Source organism: Suncus etruscus, chromosome 7 (genome assembly GCF_024139225.1).
Source record: "Suncus etruscus isolate mSunEtr1 chromosome 7, mSunEtr1.pri.cur, whole genome shotgun sequence".
Lineage (NCBI taxonomy): Eukaryota > Metazoa > Chordata > Mammalia > Eulipotyphla > Soricidae > Suncus > Suncus etruscus.
The window spans coordinates 15,795,279-15,808,639 of record NC_064854.1 but is presented as its reverse complement, the minus strand read 5'-3'; the positions used below and the strand labels follow the sequence as shown (position 1 = coordinate 15,808,639).

General features: G+C 40.3%; 1 non-coding gene across 1 annotated transcript; it reads right to left on the bottom strand.

The window, feature by feature from the left end:
• Nucleotides 1–9,140: 9,140 nt before the first annotated feature.
• LOC126014672 (small nucleolar RNA SNORA51) lies at nucleotides 9,141–9,273 on the bottom strand. The gene has a single exon (XR_007497674.1). It is a non-coding gene; the product is annotated as a small nucleolar RNA SNORA51 (small nucleolar RNA).
• Between the last annotated feature and the right edge of the window lie 4,088 nt (nucleotides 9,274–13,361).

Genomic DNA, 13,361 nt, shown 5'->3' with positions numbered 1-13,361 from the left:
ATCTCAATAAAGTATTTCCAATTAAAAATACAAACAATAGGACAGATTAAGGCAGAACTATTTTCAGGAGGCAATTCTGAGTGGAAATTAATTGTTCTGAACCCAAGGAGCAATCCGTGGGTGGAAACAGATGTGTACTCAACATATGCCTATAAACACAAAACTCAGCCTCCAGTCTTAGAACTCAGCTCCAGCGCTGGGCCATTGCCCTTCCTACCTCCCTTGGTTTTCTCCACACATTGTTCTTATTAGTGAGCCATTTCCTTTGGACAGCTGGTTCCAATTTTAACAAACCATGGTGACGCGCAGAGAGAGAAAACAGCCTTCCTGGTCTCAGCAAAGACTTTCCTACACCATGAGTCAACTCCTGGACAGTTTTTATGAATGTATTACACAACACAAGACACCTCCAATAAAATGATAATGTATTGCACTGGGAGAGAGATAAATGGATTCTCTGGCCAAATTCAGCCACTTGTTACAAATACACTTTTCAAAATTAAATGCCTAAGCTTGAGTCCAAAACAGCAGAAGCTATATTGAACAGGACTTGGGGCTGAGGGAATTAATTGGATAAAATCTACCAGTGCAAGTTTTATGCCTGTCTCCAATGCTGGCATTGCAAAAGTACCTTTGCTCTAAAGCCTTTGTCTGTCATTTTTAATAATATAAGTAGACGAATGTGCTTTAGATTAGGAGCCTGAACAGAGCCAAGGGGAAAGGGATGATTCTGTGGCCCTTCACAGCTCTGCCCCACCAACCACTGCCCTTATTGAAACTTTAATTCCTTCCAGAATCTAGTGTGTGGATGTGTGAGTGTGTGGGTGAGTGTGTGTGTGTGTGTGTGTGTTTTCCTTTCTCGGACTTAGAACTACAGGCATGTTATAATAGTGATGTTTTCATCCTGTATCAGTCCCAGACTCTGACCTCTAACAGGCTTTCTCACCTTGCTCTCTGGCCCATGTTTCCCACCTCAATATAGCCAGCTCTGACCCCCAGACAGCAGGACAACCTTGCCTGCTCTGAATTTCCCCCACATGGAGAGCACTTGAGCCTGAGTTCCATCATCTCTCAGCTGACCAGGGTCCCACAATTGTAACCATTGGCTCTTTTTCCTATCTGAAACAACCCTGGTTTTTTTTTTTATCTCTCTACCAGGATTAGTGAGACACCCCCAAATCCATCTCAACTCCATCCATAGGGCAAGTTGGGAAAACTGTCTCAGAAGCTTTGTCCACACTATCTCTATGAGTACTTCCATTGATATAAATTCCTGTGGTTCTCCATCCGCTAAGCCTGTAGATCGGTCTCAATCCATCCCATCTGTGATAACATAATTGGAAGCCAAAATAAGACCACATTCAATCTAGAATTTAGGGTCTGTGCATTTCACTATTTCCTTTCTATGAATGTATTCCTCATCCTCATGATATTCTTCATTTTGATCTGTGGTCGTTAGAGTTTCTGCTTCCCCTCTAAACACTTTCTAGGAAGGACTCAAACAGGCCAGTAGCAATCACGTATCATGGGCTTTCAAAGTCACTTTGAACATTACAGAGAGCTCCCGGGTATGTTTAAACAGTCTGTATTCTGAAAGGAAGTAGATTTGATCAAAACAATTGCCTTTAGTAAGCAGGTTTTTTTTTTTTTTTAAAGACATTTTAGAGGAACTGCCCTTTACATGAGTCATAGGCTCAGATGAGTCATCAGGTAGGAAGTACAAAGTTAGACAAATATAACATGAAAAATAGAACACGTTTCTAATTCAGCTTTGTTTGGTTTTGAACTCAGACTTGTGTTTTTCATCTGTGATTGGAATTATATTCCACCCTGCAATAAAAATAAAAGGATGTTAGAAATATTCTTGTAAAATCCATCAGAAACTGAAGTTTAACTCTTGAAATTCTACATCAGGAATTCTATTTGTATCATCTTCATGTCCACACTTTAGCTTTCTTTCCTACCTTTGTCATTTTTCAGCTTCGATATCTCGCCTACATTGGTTTCACTGTGGGAAACATCTAACTCATTTTATCTGATGCTAAGTAGCTCATATGCTAGGGAGGACACAAATTTAGGAAGACAGGTTCTCATCTACAGTGACAAGCTTGGTCTGATTTTTCTCTCGGGGAAAGCTGCAGCTATAAACATGGGCTTTATTAACTCACAAACTTCCAAACTAACTGATGCAATGGTGTCACGTATACAGGCCAGGAAGCCAGAACGAAGCCAGGAAGCTCGTGTCATGGCAGGAATTGGTATTTCCCCAAAGCCCTGTGTGGTCTGGAGCACAGTACCTGGGCAAAGCACTGTAGGCCTCTGTGAGGTGATACATAAGGAACTCTGATCCCACAGTTCTGTGACAAAGAACTCAGTCCCACAGGGTCACTGCAGGGTTATCTCCAGTCACCTGCCTTTATTCATTTGAAAATTCCTCTCTGGATTTTGAGACAAGTCAGACCCTACATGAAATCATCTTGGGCTATTGGTGTGGGGAGCATAGAGCATCACTCTTTTATTCCAGAAGATTTTTGTCTGGCTTAATTGTGTCTGATGAAAGCACTTGAATTATTTCAATCTTTCACTTCTCTGCTGCTCTCTGTGGCAACTCCAAGCCACCCTGCCATGGCTGCACTCTTCAGGGTAAAAGACAGGCTGCAATCAAGAACAACAGTGCCATCTTTTACAAGTTCAACACTCAACAATCCATCTCTGCAGCTGGAGAGTTGCTCTGTAATTTAGAAAACCCAGTTGTGGGGCTGGAGTAAATAGCAAAGGGGTAGGGCATTTGCCTTGCACGCAGCTGACCCAGACGAACCCAGGTTCGATTCCTGCATCCCATATGGTTCCCTGAGCCTGTCAGGGGTGATTTCTGAGCTCAGAACCAGGAGTAACCTCTGAGCACCACCAGGTGTGGGCCCCCAAACCAAAATAAATAAATACTGTTTTGAAAAGAAAGAAAGAATACAGAAAACCCAGTTGCTCGAGGTCTGTGGGCTTAATCAAATGCAATGTTTGTATCTGAATAACAAGCAACATTGAGGTCAACATCTGGAGGTATGTGACCCCCAACCCAGCAGGTAAGAATATTGGAGGGTGTAAAAAGCTTTGTCTACTCCACTAAACACTCACAAAGTCCCTAATTGCAGAAGGGCCTGTTTCAAGGAGCTATCTGGGCTCTGTGGAAAGAGGTATCTTCCCCATAGCCTTGCCCCTGATCTCACCAGCTCCTGCGGGGTACCTGTAATCCTCAAATAAACTTGCTGCCAAACTGGAAGCGATCCCAGAACAGCCTGGGGGGGGAGGGGGGGAGGAGGAAAGCCAAGCTCCTCCTCCTTGGAGAAGCTGGAGCTGAAGACGATGCTAAAAGGTGGCTTATGGAGCAGGAGAGTGGCTGGTAGACCAGATGTCCTTGGAGCAAACTCTAATCCTGTAGAAGGGGCCTAGGTTTTGAGAAATCAGCAGGATGCATAGGAATTCATGAGGCAGCCAATGGGCATTGAGGGAATCTAAGGCCAGATTCCCTGGCTGTATCCAAGCAGAACTGCTACCCCTGGCCTTGCCGACTGCTTTCCTAGCAGGGGTGCTGCTATATGGGTGCAAGGGGCAGAGAGAGGTGAGCCCTGAAACTTCAGAAGATAAAATCATGACATGGGTCATTTGTTTCCCTTTTGTGACTGTTTTTTTTTTTAAGTTTCCACAGTACTTTGAGCACTCACTCTCCTCCTTGACATGAGTCAGGTCATCTGGGTCCATCATGGTCCAGGGTGGAGCCAGACCCACCTTATCGCTTCTATTTCCCATCAGCACATCTTTGGCTATTTTTTTGTTTGTTTTCTTTTTTTTTCCTTCCATTTTATGAAGCTTGAGTGCATGTCAGTGTGGATGTGTGTGTTATCTGTGTGACGGTTTTGCAAGTTCCAATCACAAGTCTTGAAGCCCATCTCCAGATTCCACAGGAAATCCAAAACTGCTTCCCGAATCCTCCTGCCTTTTTCTATGCCCGCTTGTAAACAAGAATTGATTGTGTCTGGTTTTTTAGTTTCCAAACTAGTGGTTAGAATATGGTATTGCCTTGGCATTGTCTGCATTCACTTACTGGCTCAAACTGCTTTATAAAAAGTATATTGGCTTTTTGCTGTCATTTTTCCCTGTAAAATTCTTTGGGTTATTTAAATATTTTATATTTAGTTTAAATTTTTTTTCTAGCTTTTTCTTTCTGAAGACTTAAGAGGGTGTTGTTTGTGGTCCCATCAGAAGTCATCAAAAAAAGATTTGAGGGCACAGTATAAAGTGTCCTCAATCCCCCTTACAACCCAGTTTTCTTCCTGTCACCCTGTCCTATTCGTTGGCCCCTGAGCCTCATGCTGTACCCCAATATTTTTGCAATTCTTTCTTTGGGCCCTTTGGAATATTCTGGGCCTCACAGGGTCTGTATCACCGAGTTGCAAAAGGCTGGTGTAAGGTAGCTGATTGGTGTTTTTACCATAAATAAGCATGATCTGGTTAGTTCACCTCTCTGCTATTTATCTGTCCATCTGGCCCAGGCCCAGGTGTCTCTTTCCATCTGACTGTCTCTGAGTGTCAAGCTCTTTCCAGAAGAGATTGCACTATCCTTGCATTCTCAGTCGTTAGGTCTTTTTATGAGCAGGTCTAGGGAAGCCCCCTATGCAATATCGACCCCAGCCACCATCACCACAACTACTGATATCTTTAGAAATGTGTTGGATCCTGGGGCCGGAGAGATAACACAGTGGTAGGGCGTTTGCCTTGCACGCAGCTGACCCAGGATAGATAGTAGTTCGAATCCCTGCATCCCATAATGTCCCCCGTGCCTACCAGGAGCGATTTCCAAGCTCAGAGCCAGGAGTAACCCCTGAACACTGCCAAATGTAACCCAAACACCAAAAACAAAAAAAGAAAAAGAAAAAAAAAAGAAATGTGTTGGACCTTTACTAGTATATATATATATATATATATATATATATATATATATATCCTTAAACTTTTCATATAAATTATTTGTTGCAGAAACCTCTATTGTTTATTTTTATCTACTTAAACATTGCTAATGAGTCTTGTTAATTCTAACTAATATATATTTGGAGGTGAAACATATAATTCCTAAAAATGAAAATATTTCATATTTCTTTTTAATCTATATTATTTTCATTTTCACTTGTTCCCCAGAGGGAGGGAGCATGGACCACATGCAGCTGTGTTTGAGGATTTTTCCTGGCTCTATGTTCAGGGATAACTCCTGGTTCTGTGCTTAGGAATAACTCCTGACACTGTTCAGAGCTTACTCCTGGACCTGTGCTAAGGAATCATATCTGGAAGTTCTCAGGAAATTATATCAATGCTCATGGCAGTGGTACTTAAGATGGGGCCCATGATAGCCACAAGCAAAGTCAGCTTGTCACCTGCTGTACTATCTCTCTGCCCAATTTTCACTTTTCCAATTGTACAGAAATGACTGAGGTGTCCAGGACAGTGAATAGAAAAACAATACCTTTGTCTTATGCTCAGATCACTTGATTTTGAAGAAACATTTAGGCATCCCCATAAAATAGTAAAGCTAGAGTAGATTCTTTTAAGATACTATTTCTTAGACTAAACATATGTTTCTACTTTCACTTTTTAAATATTTTGATCATGAGAAAGAGTTCAGCTTACCACAGACTTGTTCTGAATTAATCAAGTGACCACTTGGCTTATTTCTGTCCGTTTACTAATATCATAAATTGCATTCTTTTTCTTAAAAGCTTGGTGGGTAAAACAACATTGTTTTTTTTTATGTACTCATGAGATTGTAAATCAAGTTTTCTTATGTTGTATTATTTTGATTGTGATAGGCCTTATTTTTTTCTCATGAAATATTTTAAATATATTTTCTTTATATATATTTATAAAGTATCTATGGAGGATTATGTTTTGTGTTTAATAGACTTGTCAAGACTGGAATTATTAGAGGATTTCATATGCCTATCTTTCTTCTTACATTGAATGATTTTAAATTTCTAATTGTTTGCTTATTTGTATAATTAACACTTCCCAAAGGGACTGGTTTTTGTTCTAAATGACAAATAATTTTTAAATTTACTTAGGTATATTTCTCATAAATACCATATGAGTGAATATATCTATTTTATCCTGAAAACCTCTTGATTTTAGAGGATGATTTGGTTCTTTTCCATTTAATATGTTCTCTGAATATTGAAGTTCCTTTCTCTTTTCTCACTCTTAGCCCTTTTCATTTTACTTTTATCCTCCATCCATTGAATGGTTGAAGAGTTTATTGTTGGCCCACTTTTTTCTGATTATTTAAAAATAGTAAACTCAAGTTCTATTTGTTGAAGATTCCCACAGATTTTTAACAAATGCACTTTGCTTACTGAAATACAAAATCAAGCAAGGGTTATTATCACACTCTGTGAATTTTCAGTGATGTGAACCTTCAGCTATGTTTTCACCTCACTTCTATGTTTTCATTCTAATGTTGCAAATCAGACATTGCTGCATTCATGGCTCCCGCTGGTCCAGAAACTTCCAACTACCCACATATCCTTCACCTCTGGTTCTTCTGGTTTCCTACAGCATCGCTGACTAAGGATTTTGCTTGTCTGTAAACCTTGTTCTCTGATCATTTCTTTTTTTTTTATGATCTTACTTTTCTTTTTCTTTTTTTTAATTTTTTATTTAACCAACTTTATTACATACATGATTGTATTTGGGTTTCAGTCATGTAAAGAACACCACCCATCACCATTACAACATTCCCATCACCAATGTCCCAAATCTCCCTCCCCCACCCAACCCCCGCCTGTACTCTAGACAGGCTTTCTATTTCCCTCGTACATTCTCATTATTAGGATAGTTCAAAACGTAGTTATTTCTCTAACTAAACTCATCTCTTTTGTGCCTGAAAATTATTATTGCAAGAATGTCTTTCATTTTTCTTAAAACCCATTGATGAGTGAGACCATTCTGCGTCTTTCTCTCTCTCTCTCTGATTTATTTCACTCAGCATAATAGATTCTGTGTACATCCATGTATAGGAAAATTTCGTGACTTCATCCCTCCTGACAGCTGCATAATATTCCATTGTGTATATGTACCACAGTTTCTTTAGCCATTCGTCTGTTGAAGGGCATCTTGGTTGTTTCCAGAGTCTTGCTATGGTAAATAGTGCTGCAATGAATATAGGTGTAAGGAAGGGATTTTTGTATTGTATTTTTGTGTTCCTAGGGTATATTCTTAGGAGTGGTATAGCTGGACCATATGGGAGCTCGATTTCCAGTTTTGTTCTCTGATCATTTCTACATCAAGATCTCACTGACAATAAGCTCCAATCTAGATGTAAAGAAAAGACATTTGTCCCATGCTTATGACTCCAACCTTCTGGCTCCCAACATTCTCCATGAGAAATTATCCGTTTGCTTCTCCAGTTGCTGCCTAGTAGAACACTGGTCATGCCTCAGTTCCATTGGCTCATGTCCCTTTGCTGGCTCAGGTACAGCGGGGTTTCCTGCACAAGAACTTGCACCTCGGAGCCAACCTGCACACCACTGAGTCTTCTTTCTGCTCTGGCTCTGCCTTCTCTGAACTGCAGGTCAGTATGTGGTCAACCTTCACTTCTCTGTTCCTTCCTCTTCATAAATAATTGTTTCTTATTTAGTTCTGGTCTATATTTGGGGAATCTTTTTCTCATAGATACTGACCAGGTCCCCAATTGTTCAGACCTGCACACCAACATGATGCTAAGGACTGTCCCTCGATTTAGTCTGCCATGGTGGTGGTTTGTTTCTCTGTGATCTGTTGCTACCTTCCCTTGCAAGTCTGATCATATTTTCAGTCCCCCTCTTTGCCCTGTATTGTTAGCGCTTTTAATTTCTCCTGGGGAATGAGTCTCCTCTGGGTGTAGAGATGGGTCTTCAGCTGAGTTGCAGCTTCCAGGCATATCCTCAGGGGGAACCAGCTGCTGCTTCTTCCAGCAGCTTCTGCCACTCCGCTCCACACACACTGTCACACCTGAGTGGCCATTTCCCTGCTGCTGACACAGGCTCTGAATCGGGGCTCCTCAAATTCTTGACATCAGTCAGTGGAGGTTATGAAATTCTCCTCCAGGGGACCAATCAGCACCCAGACTTTCCCTAAAATCCCCATTTTTAATTTTTGTTCCGTTTTTTCCAATAAAGGTGTCACTTCCATGATGCCAGATGAAACTGCCATGGGGGAGGATAGGGATGTGCTCACCTCTCTCTACCCAGGTCACGGAAGTGACCTATTCATCCATGTCCATGCGTCCTCACATGTGCCAACATATGCCCAGGCCTTCTCACATGCCCACGTATGACCAAGTTCTCACACATGCTCACATACTCCTCTTTCTCTGATGAAAGCCCTGCTGCAGAAACAGAGACTTCTTTGACCTTGCTGTCCCCACACTGAGCGTCTTTGCCTCATCCCTGGGTGCCCTCCAGAAAACTTTCCACTACTGCCACTTGCCACAGGGTGATACCTTCCGTGACACTCCCAAAACATAGATAGTCTCACCTGATTTTAGGATTCCTGCTTCTCTCTGCCTGTCTGTGCCCCCATTCTCCCTTCTCTCTCATGTCTGCACACGCCCTGATAGGCATGCATTTAATATTTTACACCGGCACTTCCATGGGATGTGTCACTGGACCTTCCATCATGGAAATTCACTACTTTCAACACAATGCGTGGCATTTTTGTGAAGTTGGCGTAAATCTGATTTTGCGGGCTGTAGTCGTGGTTATATATTTTGTGCATGTTATATACATCTGGCACTCATATGTCTTTCTGTACTCGTTTTTCAAAACTATGCCATTCCCCGCACAGCGGTGGCAGCTGCGTGTGTGGGAACTAGGATGAGACGCCCAGGTCTCTGCAGTTACCCTCAGCTTTGACTGTGACTTGAAGCCAAAAGGAACCAAGTGACCTGGAAACTGTGTGTTTACTTTTCAGAGAAATGTTATATAATTGGCAACTCTTCTGTTCTTGCTTCAACCAGCCCCCCACTTTTACTAAGTACTTACTAATTTTGTTTGAGTAAACTGATACCTCAACCTTTTACCGAAATATCACAGGTACTGCCCTGGTTGGTTTTTTTTTCTCCATGTCCCCCCATTCACAATACAGACCAGGCAAAGAGCCTGGGCTGAGGTGTATATGTGGTGCATTTACTGTACCTCCTCTTTCTATACAGTCAGTGTAAAGAACACAGCCTGTGGTAAGCATTGGGAGGCCTTATCTTAAAAATAAACCCTTCACCAGTGCAACATTCCCATCATCAATATCCCTAGTGTCCCTCCGCACTGCCCTAGTTGTCATCAATGTACTTATGTGCCCTGAGATGAGGATGCTCAGATTAGCCTTACTTCTCCCACACCCCACCACTCTTTCATCCTCTCTCATTTGTAAAATCTTGCTGCTTTTCTCAGGATCAGAATGGAAAGATAACAGCTAATTTCCCCCCCCCCCCAGAATTTGGACTTCTAGGTTTGTCTTTCTATTTTTCTTGTTTAATCTTTTTGGGTTTTTTTGTTTTGTTTTGTTTTGGTTTTGGAATGGAGCACCACCTGGCAGCGCTAAGGGATTACTCCTGGATTTATGCTCAGAGATCACTCTTGGAGGATTTGGGGAGACTATATGTGGCACTGGGGATTAAACTTGGGTTGGTCACTTGTAAGACATTTATTTTGATATTATCCAAACTAGTCAAATTGCATTATTTTGTGTGTGTGTGTGTGTGTGTGTGTGTGTGTGTGTGTGTGTGTGTGTGTGTGTGTGGTTTTTGGGTCACACCCGGCAGTGCTCAGGGGAAACTCCTGGCTCCATGCTCAGAAATTGCTCCTGGCAGGCACGGGGGACCATATGGGAAGCCGGATTCGAACTGATGACCTTCTGCATGAAAGGCAAACTTGCATTACCTCCATGCTATCTCTCCGGCCCCCCAAGTTGCATTATTTTAAGCATCTTTAAACAGCAATGGAAATAAAGTGATATTTATGTAAGAACTTTTCCATTTGCCTTACCCTCTGTTCTACTATATCTCTATATTTCTATTATTTTTATTGTACTTTTTTTTTTTTCAGTTTTCCCTTCCAAAGCTCATCTCTCTCCCTACCTTTGGTGCCTACTGCCTTATATGTTTATTTCTGTCTGTTCCTCAGTTTTGTATTCTTATATTGGTCACCTTAGTGAGATCATTCCAGTCTGTTACTTTTTCTTCTAACTTGCCCTAATTTTAAGCACCCCATCTGCCACCATATAGAGGAATAAGATTTGATCAGAAGATAGTTTTAATCAAAAAGGATTGCCATGTGTTCATGTTATCAGTTGGTGTGTTTATGGATGAAAAGGCTAGTTTATAGATGCTATTCAGGGGGCAGGGACAGAGACTTTGGGAAGAAGATTTCAAATAAAAGTAACTTATATAGATGGTAGACAGGCTCCAACACTTAGCCATCAATTTACCAAAATAAAAAATTATGTCAATGATTTTTTATCATAATAAAATACATACTTTTAAGTATCCCAATCAATGCTTCTACATGTAACACACTCAAATTCATTTTAGATCTACTCAATTACTTGACAAATTTGCATTCCCAAGCTTATAGATAGCGACCAAGAATAAAATAAACTGGTAGAGACGGAAAAATTTAATTTCTCTTATCTTTCAAAACCATTTGCAAAGCTAACAAGTCTTTAAACATGACATATTTAAGTTTCTCACATAATTTTAAATAGAATTTAGATGTCAGCCACTGCTTACATTTGAATATACAAGCAGATAACTTTAAATAGTCGACATACCAAGGGTTTGTTTATAAAAATTATGATCAAAGTTATTGATTGTTACATGTTTAATTCATTCTGTATCTTCTCTTCTTTATTCCCATAATTACTCTGGAGAGATGCTTCACCATCTGAAAGAGTAAAGAGATTGTTTTCATTGGGAAGGGGGAAAAGAATGCTCCAAAGTTATTATATGAGTGTAATATTAATTGAATTTCTATTATTAACTTACATTATCAAGATATTATCCAAGCTATTCAAGTTGCATTACTTAAAAAAAACCTTTAAGCAGACCCAGAGAGATAGCACAGTAGTAGGGCATTTGCCTTGCACTCAGCTGCCCCTGGATGGACCCGGATTTGATTTTCAGCATTCCATATGGTCCTCCAAGCCTATCAGGAGCAATTTCTGGGTGCAGAGCCAGATGTAACCCCTGAGCAGCACTCGATATGGCCCAAAAACCAAAAGGAAAAAAAAAATTTAAACATCAGTGGAATAAAGTGGTATTTATATAAGAATATTTGTATGAGTCTTCTTAAGTGTGGTTAGCCTTAAGTTTTCCTTTCTGTTTCAAAATCAAGACATTTTAATCTTATATTGTGAATTAGACCATTTTCCACCTTTATAATCTACATACCATGGAGACTAAACTTCATGAAGCTTTGAAAAATATAGCTGAAACACTCTCTCTGGTCCTAGTGTTTTATGTAAGACTATGCTTTTTACCTATTTATTACACTACATTGATTCAAAGGTATTTTTACAGTTGTGTATTTTTTATATTTTAAGTTGATGTGATGTAAACTTAAAATTGTCAGCATGTTCTTCATAAAAATGCATTTTAATGTTTAAATATATAAGATAGGCCATTATGTAAAATCTTTTATTTACTTGTAGCTTTTCTCTACTTTTAATTCTTTGGATTTTTAGAAGTTTTATTCTTCTGTTAACATTTGTGAGGAACAAGCTTCCATTTTCTGCCTTTTCTATTGTAAGAATAGCTCCTATACTTATCTTTAACATTCTGGATTTGGGAGGTTATTGGTTATTTGGGAGGTTTTGGGTGCAAATTTTGCAAAATAATTTTGTTTTACTAATTTTCAATATGTGCATTTATGAGTAACCCAATTTTCTCCAACTGCATGTTTAATTCTATTATGCAAGATTTCTCTTAAGGAATTGCAATGTTTTGCAATGTTGTTTTTACTGTGATACTACTTCTTGGTCAGGTTATTTTGGAGTGGCAAGTTATAAAATGCTATATGTTACCAGTGTTGTTTTACATGTATTGAAAAAGAAACCATCAGTTTCAGCGAGATGGTTTCACTCTGAGTAACATCTTCTGTCTTTATTATTTGACAAGTTTGTAGAACCCACTTTGTTCTATTCCTTTCTTTCACAGCTTGTTTCTCTGGAAGTCCTACTGATATCTTGGGGAGAGGGGGTGTCTTTCCCTACTGCCCACATTTACTCTGACCATCCTCTGGTCCTCCTGCCTGGTCCCTGTTGACCTTCTAGTTTTCTAGGGAGCTGCAAGACACATGCTTCTTGGATGGAGCCAACCATCCTTTCTTCATTGCCAAGTCTGTATTTTTTTTTCATTTCTTCCCATGCTGTAGATCTTGCTTATTCTTTTTTATCACTGTCTTATTCTTTTCTTAGGTTTTTGTTCATATTGATATCTAAAAGGAAAGAAGCAATGGGGTGCAGAAAATAAAGAGTTGAGATGCCTTGTAGCAGAGACATAGTGGAACATTTGAACCACGAAGCCAGCAATGCTGGAAACTTGAGCTCCTAACTCCAACAAGCAAATGTAAAAAGGTGTCACTGGCGTGATTATGAGGGGCAACCCATGAGCTCTGGTATAAAAAGAAGTCACTGGGGGTGGGATTGGTTCTGGAGCAGAGAGCCCACAGCCCAGGCAGAAAGGGCTTTGTGAATCATGGGACTTCAGTACAATTCTTAAACATGAAACAAATTAGAAGCTTGCACTCGGAAAGTATTCTCTGGGGCTCCTCAAAGATCTCAAGCCCCAGGTTTATTTAGACAATAGTTCCTGGGAATTTCCTTAAGGAGGATTCATATCTGCTGGATTGTGAGAATTCCACAAAGTGGATTTGGATGTTTACCAGTTTTTGTTTGTTTGTTTGTTTGTTTGTTTGTTTGTTTGTTTTGCCCAGAACTCCAGGCAGTATCTGGCCTGGGAAAAATCTTTTTGTCCTTGTCTTAGCAAGGTGGATCTTGGCTCTAGAAATCAGCGGAGACGTTTTTGGGCGCCTCTCCCAGGTACATAGTAGATCTTTACATTCTCCAGCTCCCCCAGAAGTCTAGATTAGCTGAGGTGAGCTCAGGGCTGTCTTCTGCATGTGCATTTCCCATTATCTGAAATAATAAATGTGATCCAGACTTTCCTGATGTTTTTTTCTGAGAAACTTTCCCACTGATCATTTTGCCCACAAGCTGCTGTGACAGACACAGGGTCTAGGTTTTGTGACATGATGAAGGAAAGAGACGATGCGGAGGTACAGGTCCCT